The sequence below is a fragment of the Bison bison genome, unplaced genomic scaffold (genome assembly GCF_000754665.1).
Source record: "Bison bison bison isolate TAMUID 2011002044 unplaced genomic scaffold, Bison_UMD1.0 scf7180017864134, whole genome shotgun sequence".
Taxonomy (NCBI): Eukaryota; Metazoa; Chordata; class Mammalia; order Artiodactyla; family Bovidae; genus Bison; species Bison bison.
In genome coordinates, this window is record NW_011494706.1 from 4,092,082 (window position 1) to 4,099,506 (window position 7,425).

Consider the following 7,425-nt stretch of genomic DNA (forward strand, 5'->3'; position numbering starts at 1 on the left):
AATTAAAAGGCGCTTACTCCTTGGAAGGAAGTTATGACCAACCTAGATAGCATATTCAAAAGCAGAGACATTACTTTGCCAACAAAGGTTCGTCTAGTCAAGGCTATGGTTTTTCCAGTGGTTATGTATGGATGTGAAAGTTGGACTGTGAAGAAGGCTGAGCGCCGAAGAATTGATGCTTTTGAACTGTGGTGTTGGAGAAGATTCTTGAGAGTCCCTTGGACTGCAAGAAGATCCAACCAGTCCATTCTGAAGGAGATCAGCCCTGGGATTTCTTTGGAAGGAATGATGCTAAAGCTGAAACTCCAGTACTTTGGCCACCTCATGCGAAGAGTTGACTCATTGGAAAAGACTGATGCTGGGAGGGATTGGGGGCAAGAGGAGAAGGGGCCGACAGAAGATGAGATGGCTGGATGGCATCACTGACTCGATGGACGTGAGTCTGAGTGAACTCCGGGAGTTGGCAATGGACAGGGAGGCCTGGCGTGCTGCGATTCATGGGGTCGCAAAGAGTCGGACACTACTGAGCGACTGATCTGATCTGATCTGACTGGTAATCTGCTGCACAGCACAGGGAGCTCAGCTCTGTGCTCTGTGACGACCTAGAGGGTCCAGATGGGGTGGGAGGGAGCGAGGCTCTTTTGCTCTTGCAAGGGGATGTGTGTATACTTAGAGCTGATTCAGCTATAGCTGATGTATACAATTATAGCTGTATAGTTATTGTACCGCAGAAACCAACATAACATTGTAAAGCAATTATCTCCCAATTAAAAAGACAAAAGATAACAGTAAGACGAGGTACAAGGCAGTAACCAGCATGATATTCTCAAATGAGAAATTAATTCAGTATTTGAATAGCTGAAGAGAGAACCTGTAGTATGATGACCGATGAATGAAAACAGAGGGTTCTTATCCAAGTTTGTCTTACGGGTCAGGCATGAAGGTTCTGGAGCCAAGCTGCCTACACTTCCATGCCAGCTTTGCCACTTAATAGCCACAGGAAGTTACATAACTTTTCTCTACTTTGGTTTTCTGATCTTTGATATGGGGATAATACTATAGCATCTTTCTTATAGGAATGCTGTGAAAATTAAAATTAGCTAATAATATATTTAAAACATTCATAACAGTTCTTGGCACATAATAAAATTTACATAGATATTAGCTATTTTATCCATAATGGTTTTCAAGTAATAGATACTGAATCCTTCTATTAAGTTCTGATACAAATGAGTTGATAAAAATAATGTTCTTCAGATATGCGGTTATACAGTATGAGCATGCAGTATCACTGATAGTAACAAATTTGCCCCAATATACCCTATTGCCTGGTTATGACGCTGGGATTAGATTTTGGAGGTCAAAGTATGGTCTGTTGACCTGAAATTGCTGAGTGAGGCTAAAATCTGGGTTCAGGTAGAGATTAAACCCAGACCTTGACCTCTTTAGGAATGCTGCCCAACCAAAACCTGGCTGGATGGTGTTGCCATGTGCTAGCTAATGAGATCCATTAACTTTTGTGGGTCCCTTTGAGAGCTCTGCACAAGACTGTCCCTCCCAGAATATGGAGAAGAGACTGGCTCACTGCACATATAAACAAGCACACAGCACTGTGCCTGAAGCACACTCTCAATAATTGTTCATCGAATGGATGAAAAGAAACTTAAACCAAAAAAATAACAATTAGGCTTCAGTTGTTCCCCAGGCAGCCTCTTTCCCCTTCTAAGTATCATATTTCATCTTGTGAAACCAGAATTCCAAATGATAACAAAAGCAAGCACAAAACACGTTTTTTAAAAAGGTTTTGAAAACAGTTCTCTGGCCTATTGGAAAGTAGAAAATATTTTCTTATATTTTTCCTGGAATGTCTGACAAAAATAGATTTTTGTAACTGAAAATATATCCTGCATTCTGTATAGAGTCAGCTATGAGTCTTATTTTTACCTGGTCCAGATAGTTACAAGCAGGATTATACTAATTTGGGAGAAATTATTTTAGGGATAAAACTTTTACCCTAGGAATAAAACTAGGGACTGAACTTGAAGAAGCAATTTCTTAACCAAAGATAATCTACTGGTTACAATATTGACTTGGTCTTTCAAACTATTATTCCCATTGGCTGAAAATATTTATTTCATGTATTAGAAGAAAAACTGGTTTCATATTCTTCTTTTTCTCTCTCTGAGTCCTTTTAAATTGAACATTGAAAAATGAAGGTGCCAGTTGCTCAGTTGTGTCTGATTCTTTGAGACCCATGGACTGTAGCCCACCAGGCTCCTCTGTCCATGGGATTCTCCAGGCAAGAATCTTGGAGTGGGCTGTCATTTCCTTCTCCAGGGGATCTTCCCAACCCGGGGATCAAATCCGGGTCTCCTGCATTGAGGGCAGATTCTTTACCATCTGAGCCACCAAGGAGGCCCTGAAAAAACAATCTTTTGTATTTTGCACTCATGATATGACTGGTCAACGATATCAAGAATCCAAATTCCTTTATCATGGTGAATATTTAACTCCCCGAGAAGGTATATTTGTCTATGGTGTGTGTGTGTGTGTGTGTGTGTGTGTGTGTGTGTGTGTGTGTACTCAGTCATGTCCAACTCTTTGCAACCCCATGGACTGTAGCCTGCCCCACTCCTCTGTCCACGGAATTTTCCAGGCAATAATATTGGAGTGGGTTCCCATGTCCTACTTCAGTGGATCATCCCAACATAAGGATTGAGCCTGCTTCTCTTGCATTTCCTGCATTGGCAGGCAGATTCTTTACCACTGCACCAGCTGGGAAGCTTTAAATTGAACAATAAGTAGGCAAAAAAGAAAACTCTATAGAATTGATTATGCAGCAGATATTTTTCTAAGGATTTTACATTAACCAACCCATTTTCCCTCATAACAACTCATCATTAACTCCTTTGCATAAATGCAGTCCTTTTGTCCTCACAGCATCTGTGTATTATTATCCTACTCCATTTACACATAGGAAACTGGGCCACAAAGTAGTCCAGTAAGTCGCCCCTATTGTGGGACAGAGCTGGAGTTTGATTCAAGGCACTCTACACACCTGAGCCTTCACGCTGGAGAAAACATTTCTTCTTTGAGAAAGAACAGTTTAGCATAGCTAATCTACAAGGCAGAGGGACACTGCCACTGACCTCATCACACAGAGCCTAACTGACCAGCTGTGGGCCACTGGATTTCTTCAGACAATATTATCAGAAGTTCCTACCTACTTGCAGAGACATTAGAAGCTTGAGATGTTAATCCAACTCAGACTTTCAACTGAATGAAACTTAATCATTCTTTAGACATTGAGGCAATGTCTAATTTATTCAACAAGCAATCAACAAATATTTGTTAAGCACCATATGCTGCCATGCAGGTCAGGAAGCAACAGTTAGAACTGGACATGGAACAACAGATTGGTTCCAAATAGGAAAAGGAGTACATCAAGGCTGTATATGGTCACTGTGCTTCTTTAACTTATATGCAGAGTACATCATGAGAAATGCTGGGCTGGCGGAAGCATAAGCTGGAATCAAGATTGCTGGGAGAAATATCAATAACCTCAGATATGCAGATGACACCACCCTTATGGCAGAAAGTGAGGAAGAACTAAAGAGCCTCTTGATGAAAGTGAAAGAGGAGAGTGAAAAAGTTGGCTTAAAGCTCAACATTCAGAAAACAAAGATCATGGCATCTGGTCCTATCACTTCATGGGAAATAGATGGGGAAACAGTCAGTGTCAGACTTTATTTTTTGGGGCTCCAAATCACTGCAGATGGTGATTGCAGCCATGAAATTAAAAGATGCTTAGTCCTTGGAAGGAAAGTTATGACCAACCTAGATAGCATATTCAAAAGCAGAGACATTACTTTGCAAACAAAAGTCTGTCTAGTTAAGGCTATGGTTTTTCCAGTGGTCATGTATGGATGTGAGTTGGACTGTGAAGAAAGCTGAGTGCCGAAGAATTGATGCTTTTGAACTGTGGTGTTGGAGAAGACTCTTGAGAGAGTCCCTTGGGCTGCAAGGAGACCCAACTGGTCCATCCTAAAGGAAATCAGTCCTGAATATTCACTGGAAGGACTGATGCTGAAGCTGAAACTCCAATACTTTGGCCACCTGATGTGAAGAACTGACTCATTGGAAAAGCCCCTGATGCTGGGAAAGATTGAAGGCGGGAGGAGAAAGGGACAACAGAGGATGAGATGGTTGGATGGCATCACTGACTCAATGGGCATGAGTTTGAGTAAACTCCGAAAGTTGGTGATGGACAGGGAGGCCTGCCATGCTGCAGGTCCATGGGGTCGCAAAGAGTCAGACACAACTGAGCGACTGAACTGAACTGAACTGAACATTCTGTCACCCACTGGGAATACTGTAATACATCACAATAATCCCTATGCTCAAGGACATTATAGTCTATTTGTGAACATAGAAATTAGGCTTGTAAATATTGATATGTTTTAATATTTTTATCGTCCATATTGTCCTGAGAGTTAGATTCAAGATTTCTGGGACAGGACAAATTATTTATACATATTTATAGTAAAAACTGGGCTTCCCTAGTGGCTCAGTGGCAAAGAATCTGCCAGCCATTGCAGGCAATGCAGGCTGAAGATCCCTTGGAGATGGAAATGACAACCCACTCTGGTATTCTTGCCTGGGAAATCCCCATGGACCGAGGGGCCCGGTGGGCTACAGACCATGGGTCGCAAAGAGTCAGACACAACTTAGCAACTAAAAACACAGTAAAAACCGTATCAGCTCCCCTGGCCACAACCCTTCTCCCTTCTAAGGTGATTTTGTAAGAGCAGATGTCACCTTATACTAATTGGGATCTGTGCTATAGATGAAGAACCCAAGGAATCTTGAGAGTTTATCAAGAAGAGGAACAGCTGTCCCCCCACCCACCCCGTCCTCCCTTTGTGAGACAGTGAGAAAAAATTTTTCTCCCTAATATACACAAACTCTCCTTCAGGGAAGAATAGGAAGGATCCTGGGTTCTTACCTTCAGAAGGTAAATAAATACCTCTGGGGGAGATATGACAAGTTTTGTCCCAGCAAAGCCCACTAACAATTCCTGGGAAATAAAAATAGGATCTGGATAAAAAAGTCTGACCCCCCCCTTTTTTTTTTCCCCTTTCTTTGTGCTTCATCCAGTGTCACTTACTCATGTAGGGCTGGGTGCAGAGGTCTCAACCTGAGGCTGTACACAGCTCCGCAATTCCAGATGGCAGCAGCAGGCTGTGTGCACAGACCATGCACTCAGCACTGCGATCTGGAGCCACAACCAACCTGCCAGAACTCCATACCTTCCCCTCTGCTGTGAACCCTATAAGGTAGCCCCACTCCTGACCTGTCCAGGAGAGCATATGCTCTAGAGTGAGAGCTTGCCCCTCTCCATTCTTTGGTCAAACAACAAAGCTTTCCTTTGCTTCTGAATAGAATTCAGTCTCATTCTATTGACTCTAATGATACCAGGCAGCAGGACCCATTGTTGGGGACATTTCTCTGGAGTGGACTCAGTGTAAGCGTCTTATTCCAGAACAACTCCTGGAATGTCTCCAGATCCAGCTTTGATCAGATGCCTTTTTCAGAATCAACTTCTGTAAATATGGAGTTGAAATGTTCTAAGCATCCAAGGCTCAATCATGTGCCTATCTATGGGGCTAGAGGAAGAGGGGTGTGGTGATAATTATTCCAATTTAAGTCATATAGAGGCTTCCCTAATGGCTCAGACAGAAAGAATTTGCCTGTAACGCAGGAGATCCAAGTTCTGTCTCTGGGTTGGGAAGATGCCCTGGAGAAGGGAATGGTTACCCACTTCAGTATTCCTACCTGGAGAATTCCATGGACAGAGGACCCTGGCAGGTTATCGTCCATGGGGTCAAAAAGAGTCAGACACAGCTGAGCAACTAACACTTTCACTTTTCAAGCCATGTAGACTGGGAAAGATAACACAAAATGGGTAGAGGTGTTTCCCCAAAGGAAAGGATGGTAGAAACATAGCAGGAAAGGATGAGTCAGAGCACTGGTGGCAAAACTTTCACTAGCGAGGGGGACAAACGTGTCCTCTGTTACAAGAGGGAACCATGCGAGTGGTAGATAGATCATGTTTGGTTGTTAAAGTGGGCCAGGTAGCAAATATTTTAGGCCTTGTGCATTACATACGGCCTCTTTCATATATTTTTCTTGGCTTTTTAAACAAATATTTAGACATGAAAAAAATTTTCTTAACACCTTGAACGGGCTGCAGTTTTCTGATTTCCATGCAGGTAGGGAAAACATGGAGAGTTACAGTCACCTACGGTAGTGAGTTCACCCAACAGGTAAAATAAAAATAAAGAGGCAATGAAAGCTTGGAGTATTTATGAACAAATGACTGAAATCTAGTCCTCTAGATGCTGAAGTCACAAGTAACTCATTATTTATAGATAAATTCGATGAACACATATCTGTCTTAGGAGACCTTCAGAAGAAGTGATTTGGGAAAAGTCCAGTTTGTATGAATGTAATGAAGTAAAGAAATGTCCAGTTAGCCAGTGTGTAGGGCTGAGTTCCAGAAGACACAACAAGAGTTTGGGAAAGAAGTGATATTGTCAAAGGAGGTGAGTTCTGTAAAGGTGAGCACACAGTGTTGCCTCAAAGGATGACAATGAACAATACAGATTTGAAGAAGTACTATTTTAGTTTTGATTATTCCATGAGACTGAGTCTCACAGAATTCAGACTTGGAGACAGAGGAAGTAGTTACAACATTGGGGAGATCCATTCCTACTCTTCTTGATCCACAGAGATGGTGATGGCTATAGTGGCCTAGTTGCCTTGGCCTACCCAAGAGAAGAGGTATTTTGGCAGGTAAGACTCCTCACACATGGGTGCTTTGCATCAGGTCATTGCTGCAGCTCTCTATGCAGAGGTAAAAAGGGAGCTGCTGAAATTGGATATACGCTCTATCATTGTTCAGGACCGTGAAAGATGCAAAGGAAGCTTGAAAATTATAGCAGCCTGTATATTCACAACAAAAATTAGAAAGCACTCTGAAGTAGCATTTAACCAAGCAGCAGACAGCATCAATCTAAATCAGAAGCAAGGATGAGAAAATGGATGTCCAAATGTAGACAATCATTATCCAAAATCATTGAATAAAGAAAATATCCTTTTTCAACAACACAAGAGATGACTTTACACGTGGATATCACCAAATGGTCAATACAGAAATCAAATTGATTACATTCTTTATAGTCAAAGATGGAGAAACTGTACGCAGTCAGCAAAAACAAGACCTGGAGCTGACTGTAGCTCAGGTCATCAGCTTCTCATAGAAAAATTCAGGCTTGAACTAAAGAAAGCAGGTAAAACCACTAGGCCAGCCAGGTACAATTTAAATCAAATCCCCTATTAATATGCAGTGGAGGTAATGAATAG